Genomic DNA, 21,322 nt, shown 5'->3' with positions numbered 1-21,322 from the left:
CTACTACTATATGTTTGACTCTTGCTTTGTATTGATACAAGTTGGCTCCAAGTCTCACTCAGAGACCTCAAGAGACAACAAGTTAAAAGTTCATGTTGGTGTTTTGCCTAGGGTGTCATATATTTGGTTTTGCACATATTATTGTTCTAAAGAATGTTTAAGAAAACATAAGAAAATTATGAGTTTGTTTTAAAATTTGAGATTACATATACAGTATTTTATGCAGGATATGGGCTGTTCCCATGAGCACTATCTTTTGAATTTCTGCCATTTGGGGTTTTCCTGGTATCTGAACTAGGTAGGAATCAACCCCTTTTGCTATCATTTCTAGGGTACCTATGATAAAAGGTATCCACATTTTGCCAATTTCGAGCTCGTTATACTTGCTCAGTTTTTGGTAGGTCGTGACAGATACATTTATGTCGATTGGGACAGTCATATCAATGAGGAGGCATGATTTCTGTCTGAAGTCTTCAAATATAATGCCTGGCATATTCGCATCTATCTTTCTGTCAGTTTGAATGGTGAAGTTCCAGAGGAGTGATATGTGATCAATTTCAAGCGCTGAAGGTGGTTTGTGTTCCCACCAGTTTTTATCATAGGGAAGGTCCAGGTTTTTGCAAATTACCCAGTAAATATATTTTACTGCTCTATCATGCCTGTTGAGATACTCAACAGTCATGATAGCACAAGATATCTCATGGAGACAACATGATCAATGGTTTCATTTTGTTGTTGGCATACACGATATGTTGGGCTACTGCCGTTCTTTAATATGTTGGACTGGTAGTTCCTTGTAGGTAGGCATTGATCTTAGACTGCTATAACAAAACCTTCTGTTTCTGATTTTAAGTCAGAAGACACTAGCCATTGATGGGTAAGAGCTTTGTCAACATCAGCACTATTTGGTCCCTTTGGGTATTTGCCATTGAGAAGTAGTAGTTTATCCCAAAGACAACCATGGAACCCTACATAGTCTGGTTGCCCTGACCGCCAAGGGCACCTCGGCAGCTGCCTCTCCACATCTCCTCCGGTTTACAAATGAATGTTCAGAGTAGGCCCGTTTGCACGGGCCATCTTCGTCACATTTATCCACCTTTCGTAAAAAATACTGTAACAACAACAACAACAACAACAACAACAACAACAATAATAATAATAATAATAATAATAATAATAATAATAATAATAATAATGCGAGAAACAGGATCGAAGCGATCAATGCTTTAGGCATACCAGTCGTGACTTACAGTTTCAATATCGTTAAATGGTCAATTACTGAAATATGTAATCTTGACAGAAAAATAAGAAAACTGTTGACAATGCATAGAATGCACCACCCTAAGGCAGATGTAGAACGACTTTATCTGCCAAGAAAAGAGGGAGGCCGTGGACTTTTACAACTGGCAATAACAATGAAGATTGCTGCAATTGGCCTAGACACCTACCTGAAAAACTCTGAGGACTGGATGTTAAAACTTGCCTCAAAACATGAAAACAAGAAAGCATCATACTCAGTAACAAAACAGGCAAAGAAATATCTCAGTGAATTCCGAATACAACAAATTTCGGAATTAGACATACAAGAAACAAGCACAGAAATAGCTAAGCGCATGAAAACCCGTGCTAAAATTCTGCCTTAGCTATTCTGATTGATAAATGGCAAGAAAAACCTCTCTATGGCAAATACCCAAAGAGAGCGAATAATGCAGATGTTGACAAAGCCCTGACCCATCAATAGCTAATGGCCTCTGGCTTAAAATCTGAAACAGAAGGGTTTATCATAGCAGCCCAAGATCAGTGCCTACCTACAAGGAACTACCAGGCCAACATATTAAAGAACGGCAATAGCCCAAAATGTCGTGTATGTCAACAACAAAATGAAACCATTGATTATGTTGTCTCCAAGTGCAGTCTTCTAGCGCCTACAGAGTACCTCAACAGGCAGGATAGAGCTGCACAATATATTCACTGGGTAATTTGCAAAAGCCTGGACTTGCCCCATGATAAAAACCAGTGATTGTAGGAACACTTGGAATGATGAAAACAGGAACTGAAAATTATTTAAGAGTGACCCCTGGCTTACCATCTATGCAGGAAGTGCAAAATATTGTCGTAACTGGAACGTCACGTGTACTGAGAAGAGCATTGTCGCTGTGACGTTTCTTTCCGTTTTTCCCTTTTATTTTTTTATTTACTTTTTTAATTTTTTAATTTTTCTGTTTCTCATCCCCTTTTCCCAATCACATGATTTTTTGGTTAACAGTCTAGTGTGTTAATTTTCGTGGCCTACCAATGTATATAGTAATTTTCTCAGTCCTAGGTGTCAAGAAGACACTCGGCAAGAAAAGAAGATAGTAATAATAATAATGATAATAATATTTTTCAACAGGTGGGGAATCACTGCTTTTTCGGGGGGAGGTTGGCATTCGGCCCTAATGGGGTTTTTTGGCCACATTTGTAGCAACGAGGCTTCCTCCCCTCTACCCTAGCAGCTTAGACTCCTCCACCTGTATAGTTTCTATAATATTTTCTAAATCAGTCGGGACAGCCTGTATAATCATTTTCAGGCTTTGCCCCTGCCAATTCTCCAGTCCCAGGGCTGAGGCTTGGGGAATTGTGATCTTATCCTCCAAGCCGTTTATTATAGCTACCACAAGCCAAGCGGGATCTACTTCGGATGGGATGTCTCCTACCTTAATCTTGGAAGACCGACTTCCAAGATAAATAGATAGGAGTACCACCTCCACCGATTTTAATGGTATCGTTGACGCTTGTTTCGCCTTTTCTTCCGTTTTAAAACGGACTTCTATTATGGCATACTTCGCTCCTCTTGTGATGTATGCCCCGTCATTCCAAACTGGACGGAGGCACAGGTCCATCCCTAACTCGCATCCTAACTCGGATTGCCCTCTTTTTTACAAGAGACTTGTAAATAACTGTGCACCGTAGTGCATTATGAGCGGTTTGACTGGGAGGGGTAATCACAGTTTCACTCCCCTCTCTTTTCATCATTCCTTTACACTTTCCTAACTCGTCACTTCCGCAGTTAATTAACTTTTTTGAAAAAAGTGGCTACTGCCACAAAATTGCTTCCTTTTTTTAGCCTGCATTAAATTTTCTCCATCCGGTATGTTTATCAATTCTGTGTTGGTTTTTGTGCTTTTGGCACTCTTCCAAGGACTTGTACCAGGTTCGTTACCATTTTGTGACAATTTGATAAGCGATTTATCCATGTTTTGTGTGTGTTTTTTTCCACAAAATAATAACAATATTGTCCCCTTTCGCACAAGGGGGAAAACGTTAACAAACGACTGCCTCAAGAAGACAAATAATGTGTTTTACACAAAAAACACCAAACATAAAGTTCAACAACGTAACAATCCAACAGTAAAAATTCAACAAATTATCCATAAAACCTTTCGAACAACGCGCAAATATTCACGAACAAATCGGTCCAGACGGTTGTAACAACGATGAAAACAATATCAATATAAATTTATAGATGCATTCGGGCAAGTCTATGTCTGTATTATCAGACAATTTCAAAAAAAAATGTTTTAAAAAAATCCAAAACTCTGCAAAAATCCGGTATAAATTCTTCATGGTTCAAAGCGTTGCTTACTTTTTACTCAACCTGAAAAATATGTATGTAAGTTTATATGTATTTGCGAGTGTGTGTTTGTCACCCCACCATCACTCGACAACCGATGCTGGTCTTTATGTCCCGAAACTAGCGGTTCGGCAAAAGTGACCGATAGAATTAGTACCAGGCTTACAAAGAATAAGTCTTGGAGTCGATTTGTTCGACTAAAGACGGTGCTCCTGCATGACCGCAGTCAAATGACTCAAACAAGTAAAAAAAGAATATATATATATATATATATATATTCCATGAACAGGCACGCTAGATTGTCAACCTTATGAGTGCCTTAATATTTGAAAAACAGAAACCTGTAACACGCACGTTTTAAGTGGTTGTGTGACGAGTTGTTACGTTGTTATCCACTTTTGTTGGACATTTCAAGCAAAACACACTGACAGTTTCAAATCGCCCCTATGTAAGTAAAACCACAGAAAATAAAACGCAAAAAAGAACTTAAGGAGAAGGAAAGCGGAAAAGAGAGCGGAAAGCAAATAACTGGTTTGTGAAGCTAGAAACTGAAAGTATCTTATCAGTTTTACACTTCGATATAGACAAGTATTACGCCTCTATCTCCGCAGTATTTTTTAATTAATCATTAATTTTCGCTAGAAAAATTGTGAATATTAAGAAAGATGAAATAGATACATATTATTCTTATGGCCAGAACACTAATTTCCTTCCAGGGGGAACTTAGGGTTAGAGCATCTAAGGGAAACTAGTCCGATGTAACTGTAGGCGCTATCTTACACGGCCGAGCTAACCATTCTGGTGGAGGTATACCTGCCACAGTACCTTTCGAAATATTTCCCTATGATAGGGTGAGTTACACTTCCTGATTATATATCACTCTTGAAAAAGAAGTAAAGTCTGTAGATCTCCTAGATCTAACATTAAACTTAGACACTATTGCGTACTGCCCCTACCATAATCCGAGTGAGAGCCTGCATTATATACATAGATTATCGACACATCATTTATTTCAGTCGCCACCTCATTAATCCGAACCTCTATTATAGCTGAAATATATAGAATAACCTCGAACCTCTTTCTATTTCATTATTTTATTTTCATTAGGTGGCATGCTGGCAGAAACGTTAGCACGCCGGGCGAAATGCGTAGCCGTATTTCGTCTGCCGTTACGTTCTGAGTTCAAACTCCGCCGAGGTCGACTTTGCCTTTCCTCCTTTCGGGGTCGATAAATTAAGTACCAGTTACACACTGGGGTCGATATAATTGACTTAATCCGTTTGTCTGTCCTTGTTTGTCCTCTCTGCGTTTAACCCCTTGTGGGTAGTAAAGAAATAGATATTTCGTCTGTCTTTATGTTCCGAGTTAAAATTCCGCCGAGGTCGACTTTGCCTTTCATCCTCTCGGGATCGATTAATTAAGTACCAGTTGCGTACTGGGGTCGATCTAATGGATTGACCCCCTCCCACAAAATTTCGGGCCTTGTGCCTAGAGTAGAAATGATTATTATATTTTTATTTTTGTACCATTTTATTTAATCTATCAGGCCATCCCATAAGTTCTGTCCGATTTTACCTTTTTTTAAAATTGAATGAAATTTAATAGTATTTTAGAATTTCTAATGAAATTAAAAATTATTTTTATGCATTTGTGTACATTTAAACTAATTCGATATTATTTTACAGAATAATAAAATTAAAATTTCTTTGATTAAAACCCTTTCTAACATGGAAGTATCCAAAGAGCATTTAAGGTTTTATGAGTACAAAAAAGGAAGCTCTGCAGCCGAAGTGATTCGAAACATACACTCTGTTTATGGGATAGAATGCTTGAATAAAAGAACTTGCAGAAGATGGCTTGCAAAATTCAGAAGTGGAGATTTCAGCCTTGAAGAGGAAGATCGAACAGGACGTCCAGTTGATTTTGATGATAAGCTCCTTGAGGCATTATTTCAAGAAAATCCTGCATTATCAGTTGAAGAATTGGCAATAAAGCTTAGTTCAAACCATACAACTGTTCATCGTCATCTCCAACAACCTGGAGGGGTTCCTAAACTTGGAAAATGGGTACCTCATGAATTGTCCGAAGGCAACTGCAAATCCCGAGTTGACATTTGCTCTTGTCTCCATTCTCGCGAACTCATTTCACCCTTTTTGGATAGACTTGTGACTGGTGACGAAAAATGTGTCTTCTATCGAAATGTTAAACTGCAAAGATTCACATCGTTTTAGTGACTAGAAAAGGAGTCATATTTCATCAGGAAAATGCGCGACCCCACATTGCAAAGATCAAATCACAGAAGATCGAAGAGTTTGGTTGGGAAAAAATTCATAATCCACCTTAATCTCCCGACCTTGCTCTTTCAGACTTCCATTTGTTTCGTAGCTTACAGAATCATTGGGGGGGGGGAGCATAAACTTCGCAAGCCAGTAGGAGGTCGAAACTGACATTTCAGAGTTGTTCGCTTTGAAACCAAAAGAGTTTTCTATTGATGGAATTAAAAAGCTTGTAAATAGATGGAAGGAAGTCGTAGACGATCAGGGAAAGGACATTGAGGATTAGATTCCAATTAAATATAACACTGGATCGCTTGTTTTCTTTATTCAAAATTCGGACAGAACTTATGGGATGACCTGATAAGAGTATTGCTTTGTATTAATTTGCTTATTCTTTCTCCTTACTAATGATTATCCCTACTTAATGATGTGATTATGAAGGTATCTTTCCTCTAATGCCTCTCTCTCTCTCTCTATTTCTGTCTTTCTCTCTGTCTATCTCTCTCTTTTTCCCTCTTATCTATATCCAAAGAAATACTTTATACATATACTTCAAAGGTATACTTATTAACATCACGCTTTTATAACAATTATTATTTTGCTTTTTTATCTTCATCATAACCATTAATATTATTATTGTTGTTGTTGCTATCGTTGCTAGAACTACTATTATAAATGTATGCATCGTTATCCTTATTATGCATAATAATAGTAACACTTATACGTTTTTTTTCTTTTATTATTGCCGCTGTTGTCAATATTATCGTTTTATAATTATTTTTCCTCAGAACTTGCGTTTTTTTTTTGTTTTATCCGTATCATTAAGAGTTATTGTTTTGTTGCTATTATAATAATCTACCTGAACAGACAAGGTTTTAAAAGAATGGACGACAGATAACTTTAACCCCACCAACAGAGATAATAGAAAATATACAAAGATTCATAGCTGTTTACTGTTGCATAGGACCAAAGCCACGTTGGGTGGTAAGTGCAAATGCGGTCCATACACAAAAGTACAGTAGGTGCATGTGCAAACACAGGGACTATGTCATGAGACAAAAAGAAGTATGTCGCAGTTGAAGAGGCAATATCTGTTCCATCGCAACAATAAGTAAGGAGGAATTCTGCCTGATCCCGAGCTAAAACATCTAGCACCAGGTAAAAGTGAAACTTATAAACGTAACTCCAGAAATAAGCATCTACGCAATACGTGTCATGAGTACCCTTTTCAACCCTCACTCGACTTCCATATAGCATATATTACACACGCATGCACACACACACACGCACACACACACACGCACACACACACACACATATATTTATATATATGAGGGTGCATGACCTAGTGGTTATGGTGTGCACTCACGATCTAGAGATCGTAATTTCAATTCCTTGACCGGGTGCTGCGTTGTGTTCTTGAACAAAACACTTCATCTTGCTTTGCCCTGCACTTAGTTCAACACCTGGCGTGTAGTATACCGTACAACTGTTCAGACAACGTTGATTTCATGGACAGAGTGAGTAAATGTACTGCACAAGCGTTTGATCACTATAAACATATCATTTCTGCAGGACGTTCGGCAAAAGCTAAACGCTCCTAAGTCGTCTTCGACGAGGATATTTAAGTGTAAATATATATATATAATATACATGGGCATGACAGTATAATGAAAGGTTGCTTCCGAAGCACATGGATACGGGTTCACTATCCTGGCGTGGCACCTCAGGAAAGTGTTTTCTACAACGGTACGGAACGATCAAAGCCTTGTAAGTGTATTTGGTGAACGGAAGCTAAAAAAAGCCCGTGGTATATATGTTTGCGCGAGAGTATGTTTTTAGGTTTCTGTCTGCCCGACCCTCACCGTTTGACAACCGGCGTTGGTTTCTTTACGTCTCTGTAACTTAGCGGTTCGACACCGGATACCTTTAGAATAAGTACCACACTTTAAAAAAGAAGTACTGGTGTCGATTTGTTCCTCTTAAAACCTTCAAGGCAGTGCCCCCATTGTAAATGCTAAGGGATAACATAAGAGCACACATGCACACACATACCTACATACCTACCTACCTACATACATACATGCATGCATGCATGCATGCATGCATGCATGCATGCATACATGCATGCATGCATACATGCATACATACATACATACATACATACATACATACATACATACATACATACATACATACATACATACATACATACATACTACATACATACATACATACATACATACATACATACATACATACATACATACATACATACATACATACATACATACATACATACATACATACATACATACATACATACATACATACTACATACATACTACATACATACATACATACATACATACATACATACATACATACATACATACATACATACATACATACATACATTCGTTCGTATGTATGAGATCCGTACATGTAAATAAATGTTTACAAAATATGAATAGATACAAAGCTACGAGATTCGAAACAGAAGCAGGGGCACGATTCTATTCCTTTTCTACTCTAGGCACAAGGCCCGAAATTTTGAGGGAGGGGTCCAGTCGATTAGATCGACCCCAGTACGCAACTGGTACTTAATTTATCGATCCCGAAATGATGAAAGGTAAAGTCGACCTCAGCTGAGATTGAACCCAGAACGTAAAGACAGACGAAATACCGCTTAGCATTTCGCTCGGCGTGGTAACGATTCTGCCAGCTCGACGCTCTAGGCAAGATTTTATTCCATTACAGCAATAAGTGATGAGGAATTCTGCCTGATCCTAAGCTACACATCCAACGCCTGGCACGGAACGACCAACGCCTTGTAAGTGTATTTGATAAACGAAAGCTGAAGGAAGTCCGTGGTATTTATGTGTGTGTGAGCAAAAACACGTACGGTTCCTATATTAATGTTCATATATATAGATTCATATGCAAATGCAATTATACACTCCACTCGGATATCAGATAATAGAAATCCAATACGTTCACATAAACCGTATAGAGGCGTTATAATTAGCGCATTCGAAATCAAAATTCCAGAAATGCAATTAAAACAATAAGCTTAAGCGAACGCTTATTAACCAAACTAGGATTACTCCTGCAAAAAGGGTGTTACTCGCAATATTGACTTCGGTAATTTATACACATATTAGCCATGCATCCCGGCGTTGTTCGGGAGTTATGACCTACAAGCACCTTGTATTATTTGTTCCTTTCTTATGGGCAAAATCGGCGCAGCTGATATATAGTTAATGAAATAATGGAAGTTATTTTTTTGCTTAATAGTGAAGGGCGAGGGTACAATTTGCAGAGGTTTGCATGAAAGTGCTTTCTGTTCTTATGAAGGATCAAAAACTATGTATTGTTTCATCGTATGAAATGGGGTTGATACGATTTTGTCCAGAAATCCCGTTTTCAAAATTTTAATTTCCCCCATCCCCATCGCAATTTCTTAATTTGTAATTTTTTTCAACTTTTTGTTGGGTTTTTTTCTTTGTTATATACATAGAAAAAGACAGCGATTACGATTTTCAAACATCCAACATGACGAGACCCCTTTGTCACGAGAATTGATTACTGTACAATGACCCTTGAAAAGCTAATTCAAATAGCGACATCCATATAATATATATATATATATATATATATATATATATATATATATATATAATATATATATATATATATATATATATAACGGGAAGCTTTATGAAAATAAACAAAGACGAAGGCAGGTGGAAAACAAACGAACAATTGTATTAGTATGGCGCTCAGGAAATATAAATAAAACAAGTCTTTAACGTTTCGAGCCTACGCTCTTCAACAGAAAGATACACAGAGAGAGAAAAACACAGAAAGAAGGAGAGAAAAAAATGCGTGCAGTAGCTAACGAATCAACATGGCGATCTGATTTCGGCCAGAGGTCAAAGATCAAACATGAGATGCGAGAGCGAAATAAGGGGAGATAATAGGGTTGATAAATGGGTTGAGGACCAGCTAAAAGTGCGTGGGAGGGGTCTGGATGTGTGTATGTATAGGGTTGGTGTATGTATTAGTATGTATAAGGGTGTTGTGTGTGTGTGTGTGTGTGTGTGTATGAGAGAGTATTAGTGCGTAAGATTGGTCTGGACATGCGTATGTATGGGGTTGGTGTATGTATTAGTATGTATTAGTATGTATTAGTACGTATTGTATGTATAGGTATGTGTGTGTGTGTGAGAGAGAGTATAAGTGCGTATGCGGGGTCTGGACGTGTGTATGTATAGGGTTGGTGTAAGTATTAGTATGTACTAGTATGTATTAGTACGTATTAGTATGTATTAGTTGGTGTGTGTATTAGTATGGCACATCATATGTGATGTGATGTGTAAAGTCATGTGGTGTAGTGAGGAGAAGAGGGGGAGGTGAGAAGAGGGGGGAGAAGAGGGGGAGGGGAAGAGGGGGGAGAGAAGGGGAGGGAAGAAGAGGGGGGAGAAGAGGGAAGAGGAGAGGAAGGGGGAGAAGGAAGGGGAGGAGGGGGATAGGAGGAAAGAAGAGGAGAGGGGGAGAGAGGAGTGAGGGAGCAGAGGAAGGGGAAGAGGAGGGAGAAAGAGGGAAGAAGGGAAGGCGAGTAGGGGTGAAAGGATGAAGGACTGAAGAAGTAGGGGTCGGGGAGAAAGGATAGGTGAGGAGGTGGGAGAGGGGGGTTAGATGAGGAGGGGGGGAGAGTTGAGACCAAATGGCGTATAAGAGCGAAGAGAGAAGATTAATTCCTGTTCACGGCGCAAACGGGAATCCGGATGGCCTCTGTGTAAGGACAAACCGAACACAGATAGGTGTTGCAAGGAGTGACCGGTGGAGCGGAAATGGCGTGAGACCGGTGTGTCGTTCGCAAGGTGGATGTCACGAAGGTGTTCCGCGAACCGGTCAGCCAAGCGGCGTCCCGTTTGTCCGATGTACAAGGAATTGCAGAGAGAGCAAGAGATGCAATAGATATATTGCTGGAGGTGCAGGTGAAGGAGTGGATGATGGGATAGGGTCGATGGTGGGTGCTAGTGAGGCGGGTGGTGTTGGAGAGGTAAGGGCAAGTGCGGCAACGTGGGCGGGAGCAGGGGAACGAGCCGGGTTGGGAGGTAGGGTCAGGGAAGGAGCTATGTACCAAAAGGTCTCGAAGGTTGTGGGCTCGTTTGAAAGAGGGGAGGGGTCGGTTAGGGAAGAGGTGTGAAGTGGACGTGTCGGACTGGAGATGACGGAAAGCTCGAAGAATGGTGCGTTGGAGACGTAGGGTCGTGGGGGGTAAGTGAGGGGAAAAGGGAGGCGGGAGACTACAGGCGGGTTCTGGGAGAGAGAGCAGATACACGGTCCACGGACCGTGCTCTGGCAAGGGCGGTGTGGATAGTGGTGAGGGGGTATCCACGTAGGGTGAAGTGGTGAGCCGTACGTTGAGACTGAGTCTCAAAGTCATGGTCGTCACTACAGAGCCTACGTAGACGGAGGAATTGGGAATAGGGGATGGAACTTGGTGTGTTCTGGGTGGGAGGAAGAGAAGTTTGAGGTATGAGTGTGAGTCTGTGTGTTTGTAGTGAATGGAGGTGGTAAGAGTGGAGTGAAGAATGCTAACCGAAATGTCGAGGAAGGAGACAGAGGTGTGGAGATAGTGGAAGTGAAGTGGAGGGCTGGATGGAAAGATTGGACGAAAGAGAGGAAGGAATCTAGATGTTCGCGGGAGAGTGAGGTGGCACCGATAATGTCGTCAATATAACGACCATATAGTTCAGGAGTGGGACCAGTGAAATTAGAGAATATTTGGGCCTCAACATAGCCAACGAACAGGTTCGCATAGTTGGGGCCCATTCGCGTTCCCATGGCCACTCCCGAGACCTGATGGTAGAACTCGCCCGTGAACGAGAAGCAGTTCAGAGTAAGGACAAGTTCGGCCAGACGAATGAGTGTGGAGGTGTCAGGTACAGGGTTAGAGCGGAGGTCAAGAAAGTGTCGAAGGGCCTGCAGTCCTTCGTGGTGAGGGATAACAGTATAGAGGCTTCGGATGTCCATAGTAAAAAGGATTTTGGAGGAGCCGGGAGAAAGGAGAAAGAGTTGAAAAGCCGAGAGCATGGTTGATATCGTGGATGTGGGAGGGAAGAGATGCCACTAGGGGGGCAAGGACACGGTCGAGGTATTTAGAGATGCTCCGTGGGCAGTTACAGGCGGAACGATGGGGCGGCCAAGGTTTTGGGTTTGTGGATTTTGGGAGGAAGTAAATGGTGGGGGTACGTGGGGTTCCACAATTAGGTTGGATGCGGTGCGGGGGAGACGGGAGGACGAGATGAGGTCTTGGACGGTAGAGGATACCGTCTGTTGGTAGCTACGTGTGGGGTTAGAGGGCAGAGGGGAATAAGGAGGTGTCATTGAGTTGGCGGAAAGCCTCGGGCCTATAGAGGTCCGCGCGCCACACCACTACAGCTCCACCCTTGTCAGCCGGTTTGATGATAATGTCAGCGCGCCGTTGGAGGGAACGAAGAGGCCAAGAGCTCAGCCGGGGAGATGTTGAGCGGCGTTGGCGCCTGGAGAATTTGAACCGCTCCATATATATATATATATATATATATATATATATATATATATAATATATATATTATATATATAATATATATATATATATATATAGTATATATAATATATATATATATAATATAGTATATATATAATATATAATATATATATATATATATATATATATATATATATATATATATATATATTATATATATATATATATATATATATTATAATATATATATATATATATATATATATATATATATATATATATATATATATATAATATGTTATATATCGTAGAGGCGCAATGGCCCAGTGGTTAGGGCAGCGGACTCGCGGTCATAGGATCGGCGGTTTCGATTCCCAGACCGGGCGTTGTGAGTGTTTATGAGCGAAAACACCTAAAAGCTCCACGAGTCTCCGGCAGGGGATGGTGGTGATCCCCGCTGTACTCTTTCACCACAACTTTCTCTCACTCTTACTTCCTGTTTCTGTTATACCTGTCACTCTTTGTGTCACGCTGAATATCCCCGAGAACTACGTTAAGGGTACACGTGTCTGTGGAGTGCTCAGCCACTTACACGTTAATTTCACGAGCAGGCTGTTCCGTTGATTCGGATCAACCGGAACCCTCATCGTCGTAACCGACGGAGTGCTTCAATATATATATAATAAATATTTATAAAAAGTTATTAAACTATATGAATCGAAGGCATTTCTCTTCCACTTTTTATATTTGTTTTCCACATATTTTCAACATTTATATATATATATATATGTATTTATTATAATTTAATTTTTCTTAAAGAAACACTCAATGCCCCTTCCGCCACCTCGCCCACCTATTACTTATCAGTTTTCAAAAAGCTAAAACCTCCCAATCTTTCACTTTTGTCTGATGCTTCCCGCATGCGTAGAATTCTACTGAAATAGTAGACTTAAAAAGTACCACACCACCACCAGAAAACACGACATGCTAGAAACAACAGGTAAACGACATTACTTCTGAAGAAACTTCCCCGCCTTCCAAAAAGCTAAAAGTGAAACATTGGGAGTGTGTAGCTTTTGAAAATGATGAGGTGATGGGTAAAATGCTAAAAGATTCGTACTCTCTGTTTCTTCTCCGTGGATTACCAAGAACAAAAATTTGAAAAAACTAAAAAACGAATTTTGTGTGGAGAGGGAGAAAATTAAAATATTGAGAACGTACATTATTTACATTATTTACATTGTTTACATTTGTCCTCATCTTGTTTGTTGTTAACACAACGTTTCGGCTGATATACCCTCCAGCCTTCATCAGGTGTCTTGGTGAAATTTCGAACCTGGATTCTCATTCCTAAGGTGTTTTATTATAATAATAATAATTATTATAATAATAATAATAATAATAATAATAATAATTATTATTATTATTATTATTATTATTATTATTATTATTATTCATGTCACTTATAGAGAAAGTGATGCCAAATGAATTTATGTCTTGCTACATACATCCTTCAGTAAATGTTTTGTTTTTTTTTATTAATTAACGTTCACAACAGCAACACATTCCTTTCTACACGCTTTCATCAGCGTTCGGTTCAAAATTGTAAAAATAATAAATTATCTCTGTATGAAAAATTGAATTATGCCTTCTGAATTTTCTTGGAGCTTGACTTCCTTCACTGTCACATTCAATCCTGAATTTCATAACATTTAGTACATGTTCCAAATAAATGTTGGCTTTCTGTACTTTATTACATTGGTAACGCATGGTAATTTTGAAAGATTCGTTTATTTTTCGTTTCAGTAATAGAAAAGGATTTTTAAAAAGATCCTACGTATCATGGTGAGATAAACAAATTCATAAATAGTGTTGAATATAGTTTCACTATGTAAAAATGTTAAGGGTGATTTAGCTGTTATTTTTAGCACATCCCCACCGTCGGGATCTTTTAAAAAGCCTTCTATTACTCAAATGAAAAATAAATGAATCTAGTTTTATTTTTCAAACTTATTTCCATTTCACTCAAGCAAAAAAATAATTTATGAATTGCTTTCTCTTCGAAAGTTTTCTCCCCACCCCCCCCAGAAAAAAATTCCCCTCAAATTTCTTTACAATCGTAATTTATGTCGTTTGAAAGGTATTTATATAAAATTTCATTAAAAGATATCCATTTTCCTTAAAATTATGAGGGAAAAAAATAGGATCTTTTGATTTTTTTTCGAAAGTCCTCTCTTCACCCATCGGTTCGTTGCCACAATTTTTTGTTTCCATATTCGTTTAATACACATTTTTTAATATCTGCTACACTTGCTTGTTTTTTTTTTTTTTTTTTTTTGTTGTTTTGTTTTTGTTTTTTTTTTCTTTATTTGTTTGTTTTTTTTCTGGTGGTGTGGTGTTCGTGGCCGCATTTTGAAATTGAAATAAACATTAACCGTAATCTTTGTTAAATTGGTGAATTTCCGATGCTGGAATATTTCGTTTTGAAATATTCCTTTACAAAAATATCTATACCATAACTATACTACAGAAATTATGTTTTGTACCTATATCAACTATATTTCGTTTCGCTTCAACTTCGTGTGTACGTTTTACTGTTTTCAAAATTATCAATTCTATGAGCGTGTATGTGTCTGTGAATGTGTGTGTGTTTCCGCGTTCGTTACGTTTATAGTTAAGGACATTTTACGCCGTTTTAATGAGCCCACATTCAATGAAGTAGCCATCCTTATGGTAGGTGATCCCCATGAAAATCGTGATATTCTCTTTCGTTCTTGAGATAACAACCTTGAACATGTTTCACGGACTCATCCTTCTTATGATGTTCTCCAGTATCCTTTTATTTTGTGGAATGAACACGATGGACATCATTTCAATATTCCACAGATTGAACCTGCAACAGGAGAGCCAATAACAAGCAAAATAGTATCGTCAAATGACTTCTATTCTTACGACATGATGTTAAGACCAGAACAATCAAATCAATTACACATATATCGCAATTTATTTCAGTAATACCTGGTTGATATGTATGCTAAAGTTAAGTGTCAGCGAATCCTCTACATTCGTAACAATCAAAAAAAGTTAAGGGCTAAAAATTATGTTCATCTCCAAGATGCTCTGAGGACAGATGGTGATATTCAAAACAGGTGGCAATTTATAATCCTCCCATCATCATTCACATGTGGTCCTCGATATATGCACCAACGAACAACATGCTATGACATATGTCAGGATATGGAAAAATCAGATGTTTTTATCACTTTAACCTGCAATGGGAGGAAATATAATCTAACTTTTTTCCGGTCTTGCATCTTCTCGTATTGCAACTACCTCCTCAATGGAGGAAGGACTGCTCGTTCCATGATCAAGCTCCCTCCAAACCTTGCAATGAAAGAATCTTAAATATGCAACATTTCCAACTCTGCAATGGCAAGAGTTCTCCAATAAACTTGCCTCATTGTTTGGGATGAGTGTATTGTCAGATCGTGGGGCTCTAGACATATTTGACCGTATCCTCTAAGACATAAAACGACAATAGCACGCTCATGGGAAGAGTAACAGTTCTTGCAGGAGATTTTCGTCAAACGTTGTCAGTTATCCCCCAAACGACCAAAAACTGATGAGGTCAATGCATGATTCAAAAAAATCATACCTTTGGAGACGTGAAAAAACTTCATCTTACAAGCAACATAAGAGTATTTCTACAAGGTCATACGAACTTCTTAAGATTGGTAATGGGTTATTAACATTCAACTCAAGGTTTCGGCTACATGAAATTACATGTAGTCAAACGATACTTTTACTTAGGATTCTTATAGATAAAGTATTTCCTAATCTATCTGTCAATTACACTGATGTAAACTAGCTAAGTGAAAGAGCAATACTAGCTGCAACTAATGAAATGGTTGATAAACTCAGTCATGAACTTCTTTACAAGTTAACAGATACATTAGAAATGAAATTTTGATCAGCTGACAACAGTCGATCAAGATCATGTTGTTCAATACCCTGTTGAATTTCTGAACACCCTTAAACCCACTGGGATGCCGCCGCAAAACTTGACACTAAAACTGGGTGCTTCCATTATGTTGCTTAGGAATCTTGACCCATCTCACCTGTGTAGTGGAACTCGCTTAACTGTTACTTCCATGAAGCCCCATGCCCTACAGGCAATAATCATAACAGGTAGTCACAAAGGAGAAAATGACTTTATTCCAAACATTCCTCTCATACCTACAGACTTTCCATTTGAATTTAAAACGTTTCAGTTTCTAGTCAAACTGAGTTTTTGTATTTCACTAAACAAATCTCAGGGTCAATCCCTCAAGGTAGTTGGACTTGATCTCTATACTATGTGCTTCTTCTACGGCCAACTCTGTGTTGCTTGCTTGCGACTTGGAAGCAGCAACAATTTATTCATTTCGAAACCAACAAAAGGTTACACAATAAATATTGTTTACCCTGAGGTACTTCAACATTGACAGATTTTCAATTCGAAATTCTATTATTATTACAGTTTGATATTTCTAAAATAAAATATGGATATTTTGAAATAAATATTCATTGTTTACTAATCTGAATAAGAACAGCAGTAACCCGGACAACGTCGGGTCATTCAGCTAGTATACATATACATTAGTATGTGACCTCGTCTGTATCACTAGCGATTTTTTTCCTCTGTCTTCCCTTCTCGGGATCTTTCCTTCTCCTATGTTTCCGACGAAGAGCTCCGCTCGAAACGTCAAACCCTCCTTCTTCCCTTTTTCCTGAGCGTCCAATAATGCTTTATTTGTTCCACGTCCTTGCGTTGTTGTCTTTTTGTTTTCTTGTTTGGATTAACTTTATATATATATATATATATATATATCTTTATATATAAAAGTCAAATTGTGTGTCTGTCTCCTACGATTTAGATTCCTAACTACTCCCACATTTTGCGGTGCAGTGTAACCAAAAGCGGGTATCTTATAGTCGTGATTCATATCGAGCCCTTCTGGGTATTAGCGCGCGTCTACGATGAGTCTACGATTTTAAAAATAATTTACCATCATTTCTTTCCATTTTAATGCATTTTTTCACTATTATATAAGGGAAGTACCTCTCTAAAAATGTCTACGATGAGTCAACGATTTTAAAAAAAATTTACCATCATTTTTTCCCATTTTTAATGCATTTTTTTTTGCTATTTTTTGGCTACAACTCTCTAAAAATGCTTATATAGTTATATCCCTTACAGACCCGAGCAACGCCGGGCGATACTGCTAGTATATATATATAAATGTATAAAGATGTTATAGTTGCAACTTCATTATCCAAGGAAAGCGGTGTGTAGATGTGGTAGAAATGCTTCCTGTCCGTGGTATGTAAATTCCAATAGGAGTTCATGTAGATGTCTTTATTTCTACATTCATTCTCTTATTTCTCTATATACACCTTTTTTGCCTCCTTTTTCAAAATAACTACTCATATTGAACTCTAATATTTCCTCTATTTAACCATCTCAGATAGTCTCTGATGCAGGGATATCGCTAGTATCTCCGAAACAGCTGTAAGAACAACTTTCTCTTTATAAATGTCCTGAAAATTCCACACAGCCTTGGCTTTGTTGTCTCATTTTATTGAACATATACATGCTCATACAAGATCCACATTAGTCACCTCACTTGTATTATTATTGAACTGAGAGTTTAACTACGGTCCTTCCATAATACTTAGATAGCGTTATTTGCCACCCGGATACCAATACCTCTCATGTATGTATATATATATATATATATATATATATAATATTATATATATATATATATATAATATATATATAATAATAATAAATATTAGGGAATGAATCCAAAATTACAGGGAAAAATCAGATTAAATATAAAATTCTATGTATTGATTAAGTCTTTCCTTGTTTGGTTTTAAAATAGTGGTTTTGTCTCGAATTATGTTATATATATATATATATATATATATATATATATATGTCCTCTTCTCCTAGCTCTCCTGTGTGACCCCTCTGTCCGGCATTCGCCATGATAGATCGCTAGCCACTAAACTTTTATCTATTTTCTCTCCTGGTTTATTTCTGTGTTCCTTTCTGTCGAAGAGCGTACGCCCCAACGCAAAAGACTTTCTCACTTCCCAAGCGTTAAAATATTACATCTGGTTGTTATTTACAGACCTGTCTTCGTCCTTTGTTGTTTTTTTGTAAATTCTCACTATTATATATATATATATATTATATATATATATATATATATATATATATATATATATATATATATATATATATATATATATATATATTTATATATATATTCTTTACTAGTATCAGCTCACGAGCTGTGGCCATGCAAATTATTAAGGTGGCTTATTCGCAACTTGTAACTAATATATATATATATATCATATATACATACATATATATATATATATATATTATATATATATATATATATATATATACATATACCTATTGTTTCGGTCATTTGATTGCGACCACGCTGGGGCACTGCATTGCAAAAATGTTTTTTCTTTCATCGAGTTATTCAACACCATTCCGTGTACCAAATCCACTCAGAAGGCTTCGGTTGATCTCCAGACTGAAATACAACGGGGCACAGAGTGAGAGTGAACACAGATCTAAATGGCTGGAAAGTAGGCTATTTACCACACGGCCACGTTGTGTGGTAAGAAACTAACGATGTGTGTGTGTGTGTATGTGTATGAGTGTGTGTGTATGTGTGTGTACAACAAATATATCAAGATATATTAAAGCAAGTGTGTACGAATGTGTGTATGTTTGAGTTTATGTATGTACGTATGTCTATATACATGTGTGTGTGTGTGTGTGTGTGTGTGTGCAAGTTGGGTAGGGACATTAAAATAAATATCATAGCACTAAATTGAAGCTATCGACTGGAACGGCTTGAAAATCAGTTTGTTTCAATTTACACCGTTTAAACTGTAAACTAATAAACCACCAAAAGCACAATCTACGAGCAAACACAAAATATAACAATCTATAACAGTATGAACCCACACACATACATATACACTTGCATAGATATATATGTATATATACGTATGCATGTATGTATGTATGATTGTATGTGAGTTATATGTAAGTCCATTATCATATATGTGTGTGCGTATATGTGCACGCGCGTACATATATATATATATATATATATATATGTATGTATATACATATGTGTACATATACATGTGTGTATATATATGTATATGTATATACCTATGTGTCAGTACACATGTATATATGTAGTATATATATACATATATATATATATATAGAGAGAGAGAGAGGTGGAGATAGATATATTGATATGTATATTTGTGTGTATATATATATATATATATATATATATATATTATATACATACATGTGTGTGTGTATGTACTATAACTACTGTATAAAAAGTTATCAAATGAAACCACTTAAAAACTGACAAGTCCTAATTATCGCTGGCTGAAACGGTGCGAATGCAATTAAGATTCTAAAGATGTACGAGCGAGGAAAGGTCACAACAATATGAGCGGATACGAAATACAGCGGCGCCTCTCCCAATAAGAATATACAAATGCATGTGCCTGCAAATTTACATACACACACATACACATAAACATAAGTAAGCATATTTACGTATATACACACACACGCACACATAGGTACGTATATATATATATATACATGCAACATATATGTATATATATATATGTACACAGTCTCCATATTCCCTTCCATACACAGTCGCCATATTCCCTTCCACATCGGTTAACTTTGGGGAGCGTAAGGTTATGTAATCGGATTATTACCTAACACTCCATTGTATTCCTAGCGTGAAACCGAATTGTAAGATCAGCCGTGATGGATGTATAATGCTTTACATTATACATATATATATATATATATTTGTTGTGCAAGATTTTTTATATGAAGTCGTGTGTGAAACAGATATTGTTATATTTCGGAATGGTCATTTTGCCAGTTTAGCCAATAAACAAAATACAAATTACATGAACATATATAAACAGAAGATACAAATATTACAGGCATCCCCCCACATACACACACTAAATAAACATAAACGCACATAGAGATATAAGCATGCGCAAATGAAGACATACAATAGAAATACAAAATGGCTGACGGTTAGTAAGGAGAGACACACAAAGAAGAAAGAAAAAAGCTATAATTCGATTTATATATATATATATATATATATATATATATAGAAATCGAATTTAAAGTTAAGCAATTGAGGTTTAGAAAGTAGTCGTTAAATGCAGTATGCAAACCTGTCAGGGTAAGTCATTGGTAGGGTGTCTGCGGAGTACGTTCACAACTTACGGCTTCCAGGAGTCATCATCGATACTCTGCATTCAACGTTGGATATACGTCCAGAATATTCCAAGGAGCACGTACGGTACATTTTAACGATTAATAGAATAGACGGAGCGTAACTGGAAGCATTTACTAGCCCAACAATCGTTCTGGCGAAACGATTCTTGTGTTAATAACTGCTTCTTGTTATACTCTGACTTCTCTATCAATCTTTAATATATACATATATATATATATATATTATATATATATATATATAATATATATATATATATATATATATTATATATATATATATATATATATATATATATATATATATATATCTATATATATATATATATATATATATCTGTCAGGCTGAGTGAAAAGCAAGCAAGTTTTTGAAACATGTAATTCATCACAATATATTTCAACGATGCAGAGATTTTATTCATGAAAGTAAGTACCAAATACAATCAACACAGTTTTGCCAACGAGTTACAACTTTGTTTATTCCGGTAACATAAAGATCTGAAATTCTG

At 37.3% G+C, this 21,322-nt stretch overlaps 1 long non-coding RNA gene across 1 annotated transcript; it reads right to left on the bottom strand.

Annotated features, from left to right (window-relative positions):
* Positions 1 to 2,381: 2,381 nt before the first annotated feature.
* On the bottom strand, positions 2,382 to 19,501 carry LOC118766237. Its single transcript, XR_005002139.1, has 3 exons — positions 19,490 to 19,501; positions 17,181 to 17,187; positions 2,382 to 2,884 (listed from the first exon to the last, which is right to left on the bottom strand). It is a non-coding gene; the product is annotated as an uncharacterized LOC118766237 (long non-coding RNA).
* Positions 19,502 to 21,322: the final 1,821 nt, after the last annotated feature.

The sequence above is a fragment of the Octopus sinensis genome, linkage group LG1 (assembly GCF_006345805.1).
Source record: "Octopus sinensis linkage group LG1, ASM634580v1, whole genome shotgun sequence".
NCBI classification, from domain to species: Eukaryota; Metazoa; Mollusca; class Cephalopoda; order Octopoda; family Octopodidae; genus Octopus; species Octopus sinensis.
Note: the sequence above shows the minus strand (reverse complement) of the source record. Positions and strands in the feature narration are given on the sequence as shown.